Genomic DNA, 20,343 nt, shown 5'->3' with positions numbered 1-20,343 from the left:
ACACTAAAAAATTCTCTCAGAGGCCTTTCCAAGATGTTTTGGATGGCTCTCTGCCTCTCACTCTCTGGCAGCCTGCTCCTCCATCAGTGTTTGCAGAAGGTCAATAAAGCCCGTGCAGGCGGGCACCGTGGAGTGCATGTGTGAGAAAGTCTGCTGTTGTTGCGGTAAATGCAGTGTCCGCAGATTCATTAGGAATGCATTTGTTCCTGGAAGTGCTAGCTATTCCGGTAACTGGCTGCCGCCAATGTTTTTAACCATATTCTCCACTTTTATGCAGACGTTACAGGGCACAAAACCAGTCTTCTGTTCTCACTGCCTGCATCAATTTGTAGTTTGTTACTTGATCGGCTCGTTTTACCTTTCGTCTGGTGTAAAGGGCAGTCTGGGACACTGGAGTTATGTCTGGGACCTTCTTATTAGACTTTATGATGAAAAGGGGCTCTCGAGGGCAAGGAAAACTCTGAATCTACTTATTTGGCTCTGCAGAAAATAACGGGCATAAAGAAGAGCTGAAACATTGTAGTCGGTGTGAAAATTGGAGGAAAATAACTTCTACCTTCCAGATTTTCTCATACATAACAATAAGAAAAGATTATATTTTGTGATTTCACTAACATGTTAATAATTTTTTTTTATGAAGAATTCTTTGGAGAACAGACTTGTGATTGTCAAGGGGGGAGGGGAAGTGGGGAAGGGAGTAGATAGGGAGTTTAGGATTTGCAAATACAAACTATATTATATATGTGTGTATCTGAACACTTTGCTGTACACCAGAAACTGACACAACATTATAAATCAATTATACTTCCATGAAATAAAATGTTGATAAAAGAATTCTTTCTTTCTCTCTGTGAGAAAATGAAAAAAAAAAAAAAAACCTCCGTTCTTTCTAAGCGACGCTTTTGCAAGCTAGCCCTTCTGAATGCAATTCTCACACTGCATGGAATCTATAAGGAGAAATCAGAAAAGGCAAAACGTGGAATAAACACCAAGACCAACACTGCCACTTTTAACCTGATCTGACCACCAAGATGAAAGGAGAAAACACGAAATAAAAACGTTTTCTCCTCTCGCAAGACAGCTCTGGTCTGGTTTCCTTGAAGCAATGTCCCCGTAAGGGGTGACAACATTGAACTTCCTGTGATAACAGTATCTGACACAACATGGCCGCAGCTGACTTGTAACCAGCGTGTTAGAACGTGAGAGAAGTGTGAGGCCCTTCCATCACGAATGAAACACATCTGTCCAGGAAATACACTTCGCTGTGCCAAAATGCTTTTAGTGTATCTGGCCCCTGAGTGCCCTCTCAAGCTACAATTCCCTGTCAGCAAGTACCTTGTAATTCCTTTCCTTTTATGTTGATGAAAGTCTTGATCTATTATGCCAATAATGCATACTTTCCACAGTCTCCCAGAAACTGTTACTCAGCCCTGGGCATGGGAGATCACGCTCTGCTACTCAGACAACCAGCCTCAGAGAACAGCATCAGCCCTTGCAGAAAAGCAGTAGCAAGACGGTCAGCCTTTCTAGCATGGCTAAAGTTCCACTTCAGGAAAGAAAAGGCCAACGGTGAGATGAGACGCTGGAAAAGATAAGGCCTCATGTTTAGAGGGAGTCAAGAAGAGTAAGTCAAGAAAGGATTTAACTTGCTTCATTCTCCAACCCAGTGGGTTCTGACTGTATCCAGTGAGTTCAGGTTAGGGTGAGTCAGAGCTGGAAATCCCCCCAGGGTTTCAGGTCCATTAGCAGTAGAAACAGAGGCTCAAAATGAAGCCTGGATAACCCCTACCCCCATTCTTGAGAAAAATCATAGGAGCCCAGGTTATTTCTCTGTTCTAACTTACTCAGGCATTCAGAAGTCATGGCGTTCACACTCCTTCAGAAGAGCAATCTGAATTCTTCAGTTCAAGAGTCTGGGGCTTAGCACAATCAGAAAAGACTCATGGGCAAGGACCCAGGTGAGAGGAGTTCTAAGCTGCACTGATGTTTTACCCAGGCCTAGCAACCCACTCCTGGAGAAGGCAATGGCAACCCATCCCAGTACTCTTGCCTGGAAAATCCCATGGACGGAGGAGCCTGGTAGGCTACAGTCCATGGGGTCGAGAAGAGTCAGACATGACTGAGCAACCTCACTTTCACTTTTCACTTTCATACATTGGAGAAGGAAATGGCAACCCACTCCAGTGTTCTTGCCTGGAGACTCCCAGGGACGGGGGAGTCTGGTGGGCTGCCGTCTATGGGGTCTCACAGAGTCGGACACGACTGAAACAACTTAGCAGCAGCAGCAGCAGTGGTCAAAGAGGTGAGGAAACCGATTCAGAGAGGTCGAATGACTTGCCGCAGGCTAGAGGACTAGTAGGTGGCAGAGCAGTGATTCAAGCCAGGCAGCCTGGCTCCGAGTCCAGGCCCCTAATCACTGCACTCTCACATTCCAGGATCATTAAACACGAACAGAAACAGTGCTGGGTAAATGACTACTGAGGTCACAGTACACGCTGATGATAAAAGCAAGAAGACAATCCATCCACTTCTGAACCCCTGACCACTTGTGGTTAGGCCTCTGAAACACAGCCAAAAGAGAGCTGAGAAATGTCCGTCAGTTCTTCCACGGCCCAAGCTACCCTGGACAAAATCCAGCCCTTTGAATGTGGCTTTTTTTAGGTTAATTATTTAATCTTTTGTTCCTGAAGTGTTCAATGAAAACAAAACAAAGTCTCACATTCCAAATTCCCTCACTTAGTATCTCAGATCCTACATTTTATATCCAGAACTCAAAAGGAAGATGGCATTTTTGAAAGCAGCACTACAGTCTCATCAGCGTTTTTCTTTTCTGATAATGAAAAACCTGCTTTATTATAGAAGTCCTCAACAGTTGCAGAAGTTTCAAGAATAGTTCTCAGTGGATGTTTCTCAATGAATAAAACAGGATTTGCAACAGACCTTTTAGCCTCCATACCCCAGGTATGGTGAGAGGAGGATAATAAATCCCATGGCGGAGGTATAATTCAGACTTCCAGCTCCATATTCATATGATTCTTTAATATTTATTGACAAGCACTATTTGTTGGAGGCCCAAGTCAGCCAAACATTTAAAATCATTTCCCTCAGTAGAAACTCTGGTCTGTAAAAATAACTTGGCAAATAATTTGTAAGTGATGTTCTTAAGTGATCGGCATGCCATCTAAGGCAATGTTGAAGTTGGGTAAGCTATTTTAAAGAAGGAGCACACAAAAGTTTCCAATACAATTTATTATGTGACAAAGTCGTAGGTGGGGAAAAAAATCCTTAATACTCTTCTCCAGGTAGATATAACTGATAGAAAAGCATTCCATTTAAAACATGTCATTGCAAGAGTGACTTAATTATCCTTTTCGGCTTCTGAATCATGTGTTCAAGCTTTGTAACCTTTCCATTAAAAAAAAAAAAAAAACAGAAAACAAAAAACCTGCCACTTACACAGTAGTTTAGGGGCTGTTTTCAATAGGAAAAGAAAAGGAAGCCAACTGAAGAATTAAGTAACCATAAAGTAAGATGTGGCCCATTTTCTCTTTGATGTGACTCTAATTATTTTACCTATTTAATTCAAATATGTTTAAATATATATGTAATGAAACATGCAGTTACATAAGCTGTAGTCATACAGATTGACTCCTAACCAGGGTACCACTTCAGGCACTGCAGGCTGAATAAGCGAGTCCCAGACCTTTAGTCCCAGAAATTTACAGCTTCGAGGGAAGAATAAGAGAAGTATAAGAATACCTCCTATAAAAGGAGTTGTTGATAATTAACAGTGGATACTGTCAACAATACAACAATCAAAAATGTCAACAATATATTTGAAGAATTCAAATGAATTCAAACATCAGAATGTTTCAGGGAGAGAATGCATCTGAGAGGGGCTTTGAGTGATGGATGGATAGCTCAAAATAGGCTTGGAAAGAGGTCCTAGAAAGTAGAAAAATGGGCCAAGGCTTGTACATGCCTTGCAATGAAATAAGCAATCCAAAAGTCAAAAATTGATGTCAAACATGGTATCAATAGGAAAAACAGTAGAGAGACAAATTGAACAGAGGTATAGTGCCTTTGAAGCACTATAAAATGAGAAAAATGGATTTAAACATCAAAATGAAGAGTTACTCTGGATTTCATCTCTTGTCTTAAAAAAAAATCTCGAGGAGGGTCATTGGAGTTACCTTTTTTGCGAGTATGTCCGGCAGTGATTTGCAAGACGGATAAACTAGAAGGAAGACTAGACAGACAGACAGCAAAGCCTAATCAGAAGCACATACACATGTGTTAAACTAGGGTAACATGATGAGCCCTCAGGGTCTAGAAAGGCAACAGGAGGAATGTGACAAGAGAGGATCTGTGATTCACCGTTGACGAGGAACTTAGAGAATCTGTCATCTGATTAGATTTTCAACCTGAGTTAAGGACTATGAATTCTTAAAATGTTTTTAAGCCTTGAAGAGTACAAGGAACATCGCAGGGAGAAATAGTGATGTAAAACGAGATGGTCCTAATATTAAGCATCCATTTATTAGAGGCTGCAGGCAGTTTAGTGTGTGTAAGGCTGTTAAAAGACCTCTCAAACCCTACTCCCACCCCAGCTTAGTCACCAAAGTAGACTCGCAACTTGAAATCACCAGAGCAGATGCATTTTCCATGATCAGGACTATTACTAAAAATATCCTCCAGGTCTTTTTGTTCCAGATGAAAGTGCTAGCACTTGGGTAACTTTGAGCTTTCAAGTTGAAGGCGCTACTATTGTTACTTACATGTGTTCTACTTTGAGAGTGTTACTTCCTGTGGTGTGAGTGTTCCCCTGATAAAAAGAGCACCTGATGCAGTCTCTCACTGAGACTGGAAGGAAAAGTCTTATAGACAAGACTGACAAAGCTCCTGGCTTTCCAAGCTAAGGTCAGCGAGAGTGTGCGTTTTCTTGTGCTGCTCTTGCTCTTTCTAAAACTCTCAATAGAGCAGACCCCTACGGTCACTTACAGCTGTCACTTCTGAGTGATTGACAGCCGTGCCCTTCAGTCTGTACTCTGATTCCAGTTCAGTGCAACGCCAGTGGTAGTGATCTGGTATCCCACAGCCTTGGACTCTAATTATATTTTAGATTCTGGTCACAAACTCATTTAACCCAGGATGGGTTAATTTCTACTTTAGAAACCTAGGCTTCATCAATCCTGTTACATAGAAGGTTGTCTAGTTGTGTGAACTTAAATTTTGGGCAACTACCAAAATGGACATTCGGAAGTAAAGCTACATCCGAGTCTCTCATCCCTCTTGTCATCATCCTAATTATTAATGTTACATTTCCCAACTCATCACACTGGTAATAGGTTTGATGATTCAGATGATTGGTTCACAAATATTCTTGCATACCTGTTGTGTTCCAAGCCAGATTTGAGGCTCACCAGAAATATGAATAAAAGTTTTATCTTCAAGTTGTTTATTGCCTAGGGCCAGAAACAAGCAACAACAACAACAACAAAGACACTTTTTTGAGAATTCTTTTGTCCAAAAATTTGAGAAGCTATCTTATCCACTAAGTGTCCAATGAAGTCTTAAGACAATACAGGTTACTACCTTACAGTATAAACTCATGGATGAACTTTCTAAATATCATTTATCTGAGTATTTTTTATAGCCTTTAGCCAGACTTCTAATGTTTCATGTATTTGCTGTCAGAAATCCTCATAAAAATGAAAGGCTGCTTCCTGGACAGTTGTTTCTGGAGTTCTTATGTTCCCATTTATATACAGGGGACTAGGTGGACACAGAAGTATGGGGTAAAGTTGATCAGATATCATGTGCCTAAAGAAGATATTCTGCTTTGGGGCATGGGCTGAATTAATAGAGTGGTCACAGTCTCTTATAATTTGATTATAAGACTAGTAGAGAATGCCTTCTGAAAAAAAAAATTCCTGTTCACAATTGAAACTGTTAAGACAAGGATGCAAAATGACTCAGGCAAAGGAATGGTCCCTATGTCCTCTGTGAGATCAAAAATAAAATGAACCTAGGCGACCTCTGTCTTAACAAACAATCTGCCTTCCAGACCTTGTTCTTCTGGGATTTTTGTCCACTTCTAGGAACTCTGAAGTTATTGTACTCATTTTATCATTAATCATTTATCTATAATTATTAACATCTAATTAATGGGTTTAGCTTAGGTAATTATAAAGTACTAATTTTTTCCTGACTGTTTTACAAGGAATTAGAGCTGAGGCTATTACATATTCTGGGAGTACCATCAGGAAGTGACTTTATTGTTCTCTAACCGCTGCCTTTTAATATACCACGACAGACCTACTTTCTGTGCTCTTTGATAACATCTTGGGCATAACCGAGATTTCCATTACTTTCAATTATAGGAACACCCCCATTATGGTGATAGACAGATAGATAGATTGATTGATTTGGGACTTTTAAAAGTCTGCCTCTACTAAAGACAGACATCAATGTCATACGCAATTCATGGTTCTTTTCTTTGACCCCTTAAGCACTGGATTTCCCGCAAAGATAATGAAGGTCAGGGCTCTGAACTTTCAGGGGCCTCATACAAAACTGTAAATATGTATTCAGACTCAGTAAAGATGGTTCCCTGAATTATATAAGATCCTACAAACCTAGATTCCCCTATCCTGGCAGTATATGCCTCAAGGACGCATAGGAAGAAGCAAGGGGGCTAGTCTATTCTTTCACTGTCCTCTTCCCCCTCACTTGGTGCTACCCCTCATCCCTCCGGTGTTAGAGCAGAAGAGGAGGCTTGCAAGAAAGAAGCACTTCATACCACTGGATTCCTCTTGGCTGTAGATTAGCTCTCTGGGATAAGCATATAACATGGGTTCTTGGGGCAGACTTACCTGACACAGGCAATGCTCTCTCTACATGACCTCAGAAGACTTCTTTAAACCACCTCTCCTCTAGTTCCTGAGCGCTGAGGTCCCTACTACAGCTTCTTTTGCACAAATGTCAAGCCAGCCTCCTGGCTGGGCTACTTTTAGATAGCTCAGGTCTGATCACCTGTTGTGACATCTATGTGGCTCACAAAAATCCTTCACAGTCTTGCCTAACAGCAGTGGTATAGGATGTGAGACTACCACCCTCCCTTTCCTTCTCATCTCTCCAATTGCCTCTTTACCTGTTCAGGCAGTATCAAGGGGCAGATCAGAGAGTCAACTGCATACACAAATATCCAACCAATAATGAAATGTCAGTCTCTGTAAAAAGCAACACCCCCACCCCAACCTCTAAGAGTGATTTCTTCGGGGCCTCTTTCACGTGGCTGAGGAGACGGTATGCAGTTTTCCCCTGGCTGTAGCCGTCTGCTTTCTCACAAACTCTTACTATTTCAACCACTTTCCTTGAATTTTTAGTCTTATCATTATAAAGCCTGGTTGGAGTCATGGAGGTGAATATGAAAGACAAATCTGACTATTTCTGAGGGAGTCTTGGACTTCCCAGGTGGCTCAATTGTAAATAGTCCCCCTGCCAAGTAGGAGACACAGGTTCCGTCCCTGGGTCGGGAAGATCCCCTGGAGAAGAAAATGGCAACCCACTCCAGTATTCGTGCCTGGAAAATTCCATGGACAGAGGAGCCTGGCGGGCTACAGTCCCTGGGGTTGCAAAGAGTCAGACCGGACTGAGCAACTAAAAACCAGCAGCAGCAGCAGAGGGAGCACTGACTACTTGTTTTATTCTTTAGACTACAGTGTTATTTATCATTTATCAGCCTTGAGGCTTAAACTAAAATGAGATAACAGGAACAGTCTCACTCAAGAACTCATTATAGAAGTTTTTCTTATATAAAGATTTTATTAAAAAGTGTGTTGTTGTTTAGTCATTAAATCATGTCTGACTCTTTGTGATAGCATGGGTTGCAGTATGCCAGGCTTCCCTGTCCTTCATTATCTTCCAAAGTTAGCTCAAACTCATGTCCGTTGAGTCAGTGATGCCATCCAACCATCTCATCCTCTGTCGTTCCCTTCTCCTCCCACCTTCAATCCTTCCCAGCATCAGGGTCTTTTCCAATGAGTTGGTTCTTCACATAAAGCAGCCAAAGTATTGGAGCTTCAGCTTCAGCATCAGTCCTTCCCATGAATATTTAGGGTTCATTTCCTTTAGGATTGACTGGTTTGATCTCCTTCCTGTCCAAGAGACTCTCAAGAGTCTTCTCCAACACAATTTGAAAGCATTAATTCTTCTGTGCTCAGCCATCTTTCTGGTCCAACTCTCACATCCATCTAGGACTACTGGAAAAACCATAGCTGTGACTACACACACAGACCTTTTGATGGCAAAATGATGTCTCTGCTTTTGAATATGCTGTCTAGGTTTGTCATAGCTTTCCTTCAAAGGAGCAAGTATCTTTTAACTTCATGGCTGCTGTCACAGCCATCAGTGATTTTGGAGCCCAAGAAAATAAAATCTGTCACTGCTTCTATATTTTCCCCTTCTATTTGCCATGAAGTGATGGGACTGGTTGCCATGATCTTATTTTTTTAATGCTAAGTTTTAAGCCAGCTTTTTCACTCTTGTTTTTCACCCTCATCAAGAAGCTCTTTAGTTCCTCTTCCCTTTCTGCCATTAGAGTGGTAGTATCTAAATATTTGAGGTTATTGATATTTCTCCTGGCAATCTCGATTCCAGTGTGTGATTCATCCAGCCTGACATTTTGTGTAATGTACTCTGCATATATGTTAAATAAGCAGGATGACAAAATACAGCTTTGTTGTATTCCTTTCCCAATTTTGAACAGATCAGTTGTTCTGTTTCTGGTTCTGCCACCTCCTGACCTGCATACAGATTTTGTAGGAGGCAAGTAAGGTGGTCTGGTATTCTCATCTCTTTAAGAATTTTCCACAGTTTGTTGTGATCCACACAGTCAAAGGCTTTAGTGTAGTCAATGAAGCCGAAGTAGGTGTTTTTCTGGAATTCTCTTTCTTTCTCCATGACCTAATGAATATTGGCAATTTGATCTCTGGTTCCTCTACATTTTCTAAATCAGCTTACACATCTGTAAATTCTCAGTTCATGTACTGCTGAAGCCTAGCTTGAAGGATTTTGAGCATAACCTGGCTAGCATGAAAAATGAGTGCAATAATCCAATAGTTGGAACATTCTTTGGCACTGAATTTCTTTGGGATTGTAATGAAAACTGACATTTTCCAATCCTGTGGCCACTGCTGAGTTTTTCAAATTTGCTGACATATTGAGTGCAGCACTTTAACAGCATCATCTTTTAGGATTCTGAATAGCTCAGCTGAAGTTCCATCACCTTCACTAGCTTTGTTTGTAGTAATGCTTTCTAAGGGCCACCTGACTTTATATGCCAGGATGTCCAGCTCTAGGTGACTGACCACATCATCTCAGTTATCCAGGTCATTAAGACCTTCTTTGTATAGTTCTTCTGAGTATTCTTGCCATGTCCTCTTAGTCTCTTCTGCCTCTGTTACTGTGTCCATCCTTGCATGAAACGTTCCCTTATATCTCCACTTTTCTTGAAGAGATCTCTAGTCTTTCCCACTCTTGTTTTCCTCTACTTCTCTGCACTGTTCATTGAAGAAGGACTTCTTTTCTCACCTTGCTATTCTTTGAAACTCTGCATTCAGTTGGATATATCTTTCCCTTTCTCCCTTGCTTTTCACTTCTCTTCTTTCCTCAGCTATTTGTAAGACCTCATCAGACACCCACTTTGCCTTCCTTCATTTCTTTTTCTTTGGGATGGTTTTGGTCCCAATGTTACAAACCTCATTCCATAGTCCTTCAGGCACTCTGTCTACCAGATCTAATCCCTTGAATCTATTCCCACCTCCACTGTACAATCATAAGGGATTTGATTTAGGTCATACCTGTATGGCCCAGTCGTTTTCCCTACTTTCTTCAATTTAAGCCTGAATTTTGCAATAAGGAGTTGATGATCTGAGCCACAGTGAGTTCCAGGTTTTGTTTTTGCTGACAGCATAGAGCTTCTCCATCTTTGGCTGCAAAGAGTATAATCAATCTGATTTCGGTATTGACCATTTGGTGATGTCCATATGGTTTTTTTTTTTTAAGGTTTATATTTAAAAGTGTATAAACCTTAAAAAAAAAACATATGGCAGAATGGGGCTCAGCTGGCAGCACTCATGAGGACACACTCAGCCACAGACTGATTAACCTTCCATTGACACCAGTGCCTTCACCGAACCCAACACTCTAAGTAACATACACTGTCTGTCCACATGGCTCATCCCATCTCCTGCCATCTCTTTCTGGTCTCATCTCCTGCCACCAGACTACAAAAGTCTAGAATATGGGACTCTGTGAAACATTCTGCTTTGCTGCCTGCAATGATGTTAACGATGCCAGTTACTAAAATGAGAAATACAGAAAAAGGAGTAAGTTGTGGGTGAAAGTGGAGAAGTGTTATTTGTGGGATTTATAATGATCATGACCAACACATTCTCACATAGAAAGACATACAAAGTAGAACGGTTCATCTGGTCATTGATAAAAATAGTTTAGGGAACATTTCTGGGTACCAGGTTCTTTGCTAGATATTACTCTCATATGATTCCTCAAGAGCGATCTAAAACATTATCTGTGGTTAACACACACACACACACACACACACACACACCTTTCAACATACAACAAACCTCGTACTTCACGTATCTTCAGTTGCAGGCACAAAACTCAGAACAGGACAAGTCAGTAGGCACAGTGCATCACATTTGGAGACTTCACAAAGTACAGCATTGAGAAATGTGAACCATACCGTGAATCCAAATATACCAAGACAACTCATTCTTACGATAATTGAGATGACAGATTCATCTGAAGTTCATCTATTGCCAAATAATGTTTCAAGAAATTTTGTTGATAATCTATTCAGTAAATTAGACATCAGCATTTAAAGTGCTATGCTATGCTATGCTATGCTAAGTCACTTCAGTCGTGTCCTATACTTTGGCTCATTAAATATTTGCTCATCCAATGAAAGAATGAGTCAATGAATGAATGATGTTTTCCCCCAACTTATTCAATATCCAAGACAAACTTGATGTTTTATTGGTAAAACAGGCAGAGAGGGACCTTACAGCAAGTTAAATACACTTCCTATTTCCTGGCATGGTTACCACTATTCAAAGATTACACAGGTATTTCATCTAATTCTCAGTTTCTCTGAGGTTTGTGACTCTGTGTGGGAACCAAGCCTATCTCCTCTCAATATGGACTAGTAACATTCCTGGAAAAGGTTCCAGAGCAAAGAAAACTCTTTCAACTAACTCTTAAGGAATGAGTCCCTCTCAAACATGATGGAACCTACCTAAAACTATCTGTATTTTCTATCTTACTATTATATGGTTTGTTTCATCTCAGATAAATCAACATTCAGTTCAGTTCAGTAGCTCAGTCGTGTCCAGCTCTTTGCAATCTCATGGACTGCAGCACACCAGGCTTCCCTGTCTATCACCAACTCCCAGAGTTCACTGACACTCATGTCCATTGAGTCAGTGATGCCATCCAACCATCTCATCCTCTGTCGTCCCCTTCTCCTCCCACCTTCAATCTTTCCCAGCATCAGGGTCTTTTCAAATGAGTCAGTTCTTCACATCAGGTGGCCAAAGTATTGGAGTTTCAGCTTCAGCATCAGTCCTCCAATGAATATTCAGGACTGATATATCTTAGTTGAAAAAATCCAAAAGTTAGAATAGCTGTAACTTGCTCTGGAAGTTAACTCTAGGCTTGAACTTAGTTTCTAACTTTCATTTAGGAATTAAGGGTCTGTTTGCTTAAAAAGTATAATAAAATTAAGCAATATTTGTACTAATTGCCTTGCAGAATGTAATGATGCAGGACAAAGACACAATTTTCATCAGATTGAAATTTTTCATACTGTGACATGTTCTAGATATGTTTGTAGCTTGTCATTATTTTTCTAGCATATTATGAGAATTGCAGTTCTTTTAAATGGGTATTTTGAAAACATATCTCTAGTACTACATATGTAATTATGCCATGATGCTTTACATTTTAAAATGAGTTTTATGATGATATTATCACCAATACATAATACAACGAGGAAAACAATAAGACAAGAGTAGATTTCTCCTGAGGACCATGCAACCTGTTCTTCAGTAAGAATTAGAGGTGAAACTCTATAACTTTTTATAGACTTTCTTTCCTCCTCATGAATTGATGAATTGCTCTAAAATGAATCAAATTAGTACCACAGAGCTGCTATGACAGCGACTTTCCAGAGGCACCATTCAAGCCCTGCTGCATGAATTGACCATATGAAAGTCTAGCTTATTTTTTTCCTTTCATGATGACTTGTTAAACTCTACCACTTCACAGAGCTGCAAAATTGGGTCCCACTGCTCCAAACCCTGGCCATTTGTACATATGCTTGTGTGCGTGCTCAGTCGTGTCCAGCTCTTTGCAACCCCATGGACTGTAGCCCACCAGGCTCCTCTGTCCCTGGGATTTTCTAGGCAAGAGTACTGGAGTGGTTGCCATTTGCTTTTCTAGCATCTTCCCGATCCAGGAACTGAACAGGAACTCAGCTGGATTCTCTACCAGCTGAGACACCAGGGAAGCCCTTTGTATATATGGCAATGTCTTTAATTTCAGAAACAGCTTGCTTAGTGCTGATTTCCTGTAAAATTCTACTAGTAGCCAGAAATAAAAAATGACCACTTTTTTTTTTTTTTGCCCTTTCACTTCACTAGGGCTGTACTCAAGCCAGTGCTCACTTAATTCAAATATAAAAATAAAACCCACTGAATATCCAAGGTGAAAGTCAGGTATTTTAAATTTTTTTTTTCTTTTTTTACTTCAAACTGCTGAATGTATTAATTCTCCATTTCACTTAGTATTTGTTAAGCTTGGGGTGGGGGGAGGAGTATCTCAAGAGGGTTTTATACTAATAAGGGTAAGAAGAATATATTGACAAGAAGAGATGTGATGGGATTTGGTGAATTCAGTGATAACACCAGAGACTTAAGATACTTTTTAAAAAGCAAAAACTACAGGGTAATATATATATATATATTTATAAATACGCAAGAATGATGTAAATTGTGTCATCAATAACACATCTTAGATTGGCTTTAAAGGTTTTCCATGTCTGAAGGCATTTGCTCGGGAACGATGCATCCAGTTACTCTCTGAAACTCACCAGTCACGTTAAGCTCTCTTTCTAATGGCATGAACAGGATCTCCCTCCTCAGGACAAGTACGATTTTGAAACCAAGAAACTTTAGTTTGCCCTTCAAGAAGCGTGATTTATAGGAGCTGGTGTGAGGGGAAAGAAAAGGAACCCTACATTACCCAAAAAGGAGACGAAAACCTTGCCCGAGGCAGCATTGTGACATTGCCAGTGTGAGAGGGTTGTGAAATCCTGAGTGTATGTTTTTGTGGTGATGCCTGAAAGGACTGGTTACTGTACTGATGTCTCGCTATCATGCATCTCTATTTCCGGATCTACTTCCTTATAATTGCTAATGAAAACAGAGTCGGCAGAAGAGCAGGCTAAGGGCAGTGTATAGGTCTCTGCTTCAGTTCTTCTGTTGTTTTCAATGATAGCTTCCTCTGAAAGCTTTGGAACAGTTCTCTTCCACTTAAAAAAAAATTATTTATTTATTTTAATTGGAGGCCAATTACTTTACAATAAAAGAAATTCTGTCTTTTCCTAATTAAAGAAAAACACTCTATTGGTTAAAGTTATTTAACCCTTTCTCCAAGCTATCAAATCCTAGACATCCATGAAAACCTGTCTCTGACTACTAACATTAATTTTGCAAATGATCAAGACTAATTCACAGTTAACTCAGGAAAATCAGGACAAGCCTAATAGTAACCAAACTCCAAATAGGACTTTAAAACAAAAATAGAACATGTGACTCAGAATACAGTTCTAGTTCTTCATCTTACAGATGTTCCCAACCATCAGAGTCAGTGTGGGCTATGACACTGGTAAGTGTGGGCTAGACGGGTAAAAAATTGGAGAGAATGAAATGCTTTTTCTTTTTCCCCCCAGACTTTCTTCCTTTCATCTCACATTACTTCACGTTTTAAGAATGTATGGAAAATTTTGTCTACTCATTCCTTATTTGCCTTAATAAATAGCAAGCTTTCAGTGAGCTTTAATTTAGTAACAGAGTGGCCTCCCTCATCTAATAGCATTTAGGTTTACAAAACACCTTGGGAAACAAGTATCTGGCTTCAGTCACTTGCTAACTGTCACCTCATGAAACAAAACTCACCAGTGATATTTGTCATGACACACAAGCATAGGACCAACGAGACAGAAAAGACAGCATCTCCGACCACGGAAGGGACACAACAGAAACGCTGGCATGATATTTATATCCCACCTACTCAGAGGACTAATTGAGAAACTCCATATGGACTCCAGTTTGCCACTAGCCCACAGAATTGAAATCTCTTAACTGGCTTAAATTAAGAATTTGGGGATAAGTATAAAACTTTGAAGATATTTATTTGCATATTTCCAGGCAGTTTATTTTCATATAGTTCTTCTCATCCTACCTAATCCTCTTTTAGTTGACACATTAGGCAAAGGAAATGCATTCTTAGAAAGCTTATAGATGAGATGACCAGGTATAATTAGAAAAAAAATTTTTTAATGCTATCAAATAGCTATAAAGGGCATTAATGATAGAAAGGGTGTCTATATCCAGTTAAAAGCAAGAAAAAGAAACTAGCTTACAGGGAGGTGGATTGGTTGATTTGAATTATCTTAGAGGACTGAAACCCCTTCCTCTTACTTCTCAACACTGCCCAAATGGCAGGTGGTACAAGTCCAGTTCCCCAGTAAGTTCCTGTAAACAAAACTACTTATTTATAGACAAGCTTCTCAGTACTGTTTTCAGGAGGTCAGTCAGACTGCAACTCAGAACCACCTATCAACTACAAAAAAATACACACATATAAAACCATTTCTGTCTTCAGAAATGTGCTTTACAACTGGAACCCTTGTACAGGTAATCAGACACTCTGTATTTGGAAGATTCTCAGATTAATGATTGAGAAATGACATAGACAGACAGAAGGAAGCCCATGACCCTCTAACTTTGGAACAAAAAGAAAACTGGGCTGACATCATGGAAATTTGCCAGCAGACCTAAGCAAAATTTGATGTGTCTACTTCTCCTTTCTATTCTTCTTTTCTTTCTGTTGGGCACTGATGGGAATCAGCCTTGATGAAGGAATCACTGAGTCTCAGTGTATATATTATAAAGTAGAGAACTGAGATTATTGAAATACTGAAGGCTTTCAAAAATTTTTGCATTATTTATTATATGAATCAAACTAAAAGTAATTCCAATGACAATACCTTTTAGATATAAGTATTTCCGAGTATTTTCATTTATTCTCACAGTTCTCCTTCTGATACATACAGATATACATATATATATATAGAGAGAGAGAGATTAATTCAGCATAAATTTCAGAAGGTAAATTCTTCAACTGTTTTAATACAGACGTGTTACATAAAGAAAAAATTAGCAAGAAGGATAGCTACTTAGAAAGATGAACAATATGGCAGTTTTTAATTTAATGGCTATATGAAATCACTTCATACATTCACCAGTTTCTCTATCAACTGTCAAAGTCAAGGCATCTTGTTTGTTGTAAAGTGGATACAATTGCAAAGATACATAAATATAATTGTACTCTTCAGGAGCTAAATTTCACCAAAGAAATAAAAAGCAAGTCCCATTAAAGCCGAGATATATTTGCTCATTGTTGGCACACAATAGGTACTTACTACATACGCTTACTGAGAGTGTATAAAACATAAAATCAGATAATTTCAATATAATGCAGGAGATAAATTCCAAACATGATTAAATGTTACAGGACTTCAGAAGAAGCAGGAATCACTTTTCACTGAACGATCAGTAAAAAGTTCACAGCGTTGTATAAATTGGTAAGAATTAAAATTAGGAAAGAATTCAAACAGGGAATCATTTGGCAGGCAGAAATAAGAGAGGGTGTCTCAGGCAGAGAAAACAAAAAGAACAAGACTATCTGGGCATGGGGCAGAATGCAACAGGCATGTGGGCAGCATACAGGAGACCAATTCAGGGTGACTAGGCGGGGAAGGAACAGAACAGAATGGATTGGAGACATATGACAAAGGCCTTGGTTGCTATATTGAGGACCTCGGAACTTACTCTGGACCAGCAGACTCTGGGTCCACTGGAGTGATAAATTTTTTTTTGAGCATTCTCCACAGTACATATAATTATGCATTGCAATTTTATGAATTAAACACATCGTATTATCTACTTATCTATGCATGTATACATGCATATATATATATGTATTTATATACATATTACAAGTATAAAATTTTAAGTATTCGATACCTACTGAACTTTTTAACAACACATTATAAATAGAATTAAATGAATTTAGGTATATATTTGTTGAATATACGTCAGTGCCTCCTGCTAAACTGTAATACCAACGAGAGCTGACAATTTGCCATTCTCATCCTCTCTATATTGCAAAGGCTTAGTGCAGTATTTGGGACAGAGTAGATGCTCATTAATTATTAGTTTGATGGAGGAATAAACTGAGCAGGTGGTTGATCAAATTTATTTTGAGATGAGAAAATACTAATCAAGAATTACCAACATCCTTCACATTTCCCACTAGGGACTAACCACCTATCTGCCATTTTATTACAAAGAGAAACCTTCAGTTTTAAAATTCTCAATGACACATCCCATATTTAAAGAAAAAGCAGAAGAACAAGGAAGCTTCCCTAGTGGCTCAGTGGTAAAGAATCTGCCCACCAATGCAGGAGATGTGAGTTCAATCCCTGGGTTAGGAAGATCCCCTGAAGAAGGAAATGGCAACCCACTCCAGTATTCTTGCCTGGGAAATCCCATGGGCAGAGAAGCCTGCCAGGCCACAGTCTGTGGGTCACAAAAAGAATTTGATATGACTTAGTGACTAAACAACAACAAAGACACAAGACCGCTCCATCTTGAAGTATAACACTGAAACTTTTAACTTCTATGCAGAGTACATCATGCAAAACATTGGGCAGGAGGAAGCACACGCTGGAACCAAGATTGCCGGGAGAAATACCAATAACCTCAGATATGCACATGACACCTCCCTTATGGCAGAAAGCGAAGAAAAACTAAAGAGCCTCTTGATGAAGGTAAAGGAGGAGAGAGAAAAAAATTGACTTAAACTCAACATTCAAAAAAACTAGGATCATGGAATCCGGTCCCATCACTTCATGGCAAATAGGTGGGGAAACAATGGAAACAGTGACAGTTTATTTTCTTGGACTCCAAAATCACTGCAAATGGTGACTGCAGCCATAAGTAACAACACTTGCTCCTTGGAAGAAAAGCTATGACAAAACTAGACTGTTTCAAAAGGCAGAGACATTACTTTGGCAACATAGGTCCATCTAGTCAAAGCTACGGTTTTTCCAGTATTCATGTATGGATGTGAGAGTTGAACCATAAAGAAGGCTGAATGCTGAAGAACTGATGCTTTTGAACTGTGGTGCTGGAGAAGACTCTTGAGAATCCCTTGAACTGCAAGGAGATCAAATCAGTCAATCTTAAAGGAAATCAACCCCAGATATTCATTAGAAGGACGGATGGGAAAACTGATGCTCCAATACTTTGGCCACCTGACGCAAAGAGCCAACTCATTAGAAAAGACCTTGATGCTGGGAAAGATTGAAGGCAGAAGGAGAAGGTTGGATGGCATCATTGACTCAGTGGATATGAATTTGAGCAAGTTCTGGGAGATAGTGAAGGACAGGAAAGCCTGGCGTGCTGCTGTCCATGGGGTTGCAAAGAGTGGGACATGACTGAGTGACTGAACAAAAACAAATACTTCTAAAACTGAAGAAACAGTTTCAAACTAAAGAAACAGCTAATCTACTATAGGTATTCCTGTACCCACTCAAAGAAGCTGAATTAACAAAGAAATACAGAATTCAATTTATAATTTCTTCACAAAAAAAACAAGTCTCTCAAAATGGGTCCCTGGAACCCAGGTGTTCCAGTGGGATCTGTACTGGTTTTTATAGTATGAAATTCAAAAAGGGAAGTCAAAGTTGGAGGACTACACCCTGTTATTTCAGCCAAACATCTCCAATTTTCTTGGTTAATACAAGTACTTTTTCTTTTTAAACAGTACTTTTTATAAGGTATTATTTGAAAAAAGGGGGCTCTGGCATTCAAAATAATACTTTTAAAAACATTGACTTAAATATGTTTAAATTCTTTAGAAATCCAATAGATCCAATTAATAACTGCAAAATCTTGAGCCTTAGGAGTTTTGTTTATAATTATGTATATATTTTATATATATGATTACATCTAATAGGATTTTTTTTTATTATAGCACACCTACTCTTTCATCTATGGTATCGTGGCTTAATCCAGAGTAAAATAAATCAATAAAACTCTGACTGAAGAGTAGTTTTACCCTTAGAAGTTTTCTGTTTGCGCTCCCAGCTCTATCTCCTCCCTTCTATTTTCTACCTATCACCCGGACTTCCTTGTTAGTTGGCTTCTGGTTGGGGGTCAACCAATGGAAGGCAGTGGAGGGAGATCAGATTGTGGGAAGATAAAGAGGTCCTGATTTCTTTTTCAATCCCTATCTGCTTTATGGCTGCATCTATGGCAGTAATTGCATCCCCCCCTTCATGGCTCCCAGGGGCAGACCCTTCTCCACAGTTCCAGCTGTCATTGGGCTCTAGAAACACTGTTCCCTTGCCTTCTGCTCCCAAGAGTAGCAAGTTTCCACTGTTGCTAGTCCCAGTGTCTGCGTCAGCCTTTGGTTGATCTCGAACCTCTCTCATACCTCTTTAACTAATTCCTTGTCACTGTATTTGAACCATCTGGCAAATTATAATTCCTATGAGGACCCTGACTGATCCAAAAGTTAAGCCTTTCAAAATAGCAAGATCTAAAACACAGAAAGCAAAAATGCTATTTAGTCAGTTCAGTTCAGTCACTCAGTCGTGTCCAACTCTTCGACCCCATGGACTGCAGCACACAAGGCCTCCCTGTCCATCACCAACTCCCAGAGTTTACTCAAACTCATGTCCATTGAGTCAGTGATGCCATCCAACCATCTCATCCTCTGTCAGCCCCTTCTCCTCCAGCCTTCAATCTTTCCCAGCATCAGGGTCTTTTCCAGTTCTTCACATCAGGTGGCCAAAGTATTGGAGTTTCAGCTTCAACATCAGTCCTTCCAATGAATATTCAGGATTGATTTCCTTTAGGATGGACTGGTTGGATCTCCTTGCAGTCCAAGGGACTCTCAAGAGTCTTATCCAACACCACGGTTCAAAAGCATCAATTCTTTGGTGCTCAGCTTTCTTTATAGTCCAACTCTCACATCCATACATGACTACTGGAAAAACCATAGCTTTGACTAGACGGACCTTTGTTGGCAAAGTAATGTCTCTGCTTCTTAATATGCTGTCTAGGTTGGTCATAACTTTTATTCCAAGGAGCAAGTGTCTTTTAATTTCATGGCTGAAGTCACCATCTGCAGTGACTTTGGAGCCCCCCAAAAAACTAAAGTCTGTCCCTGTTTCCCCATCTATTTGCCATGAAGTAATGGGACCAGATGCCATGATCTTAGTTTTAGGAATATTGACTTTTAAGCCAACTTTTTCACTCTCCTCTTTCACTTTCGTTAAGAGGCTCTTTAGTTCTTTGTTTTCTGCCATAAATGTGGTGTCATCTGCATATCTGATATTTCTCCTGGCAATCTTGATTTCAGCTTGTGCTTCATGCAGTCCAACATTTCTCATAAAATGGTTTAATATTGACTCTTCTTTGTTTACCATGTTTCCAATATAACGCGTCATACAATTTCTTTTCGCCAGAAACAATGGCTACCCTATGAGCAAATAAGGAAATGGCAACCCACTCCAGTATTCTTGCCCAGAGAATCCCATGGACTTATTAGCCTAAAAGACTACAGTCCATGGGGTGCAATGAGTCAGACATGACTGAAGTGACTTAGCATGCACACATCCTTCTTTGCTGACCATGTTTCCAATATACCATGTCATAAAATTTCTTTTTGTCGAAAACAATGGTTACTCTATGAGCGAACACGAACTACAGGAAAAAGTGAACTTAATGTCATGTTAATGAATGTCCAGAAAATTTATTACTTCAGTGAAAATGAAGGTTCAGAACGCCTCAGTTTCTGCCTGCATGCAAGCCAATAATCGACAAGGCCACATAACTCACTTCACAAAGCTAGGGAAGATTCAAGAAATGTCCTGAAAAAATTCAAAGAGTAACATTTATG

At 39.6% G+C, this 20,343-nt stretch overlaps 1 long non-coding RNA gene across 2 annotated transcripts in view; it reads right to left on the bottom strand.

The window, feature by feature from the left end:
• LOC133251659 (uncharacterized) overlaps positions 1-20,343 on the bottom strand; it is a 55,999-nt gene that overhangs the window by 1,114 nt on the left and 34,542 nt on the right. Inside the window, exon 2 of one of the 2 annotated variants that reach the window (XR_009737719.1) lies at positions 5,392-5,465. The exons of the other annotated variant lie outside the window; for it this stretch is intronic. This is a non-coding gene — a long non-coding RNA (uncharacterized LOC133251659). The remainder of the gene's footprint in view (positions 1-5,391; positions 5,466-20,343) is intronic. 2 annotated transcript variants of the gene reach the window in all.

This window comes from Bos javanicus, chromosome 7 (genome assembly GCF_032452875.1).
Source record: "Bos javanicus breed banteng chromosome 7, ARS-OSU_banteng_1.0, whole genome shotgun sequence".
NCBI lineage: Eukaryota > Metazoa > Chordata > Mammalia > Artiodactyla > Bovidae > Bos > Bos javanicus.
This window is presented reverse-complemented; position numbering and strand designations above follow the sequence as displayed.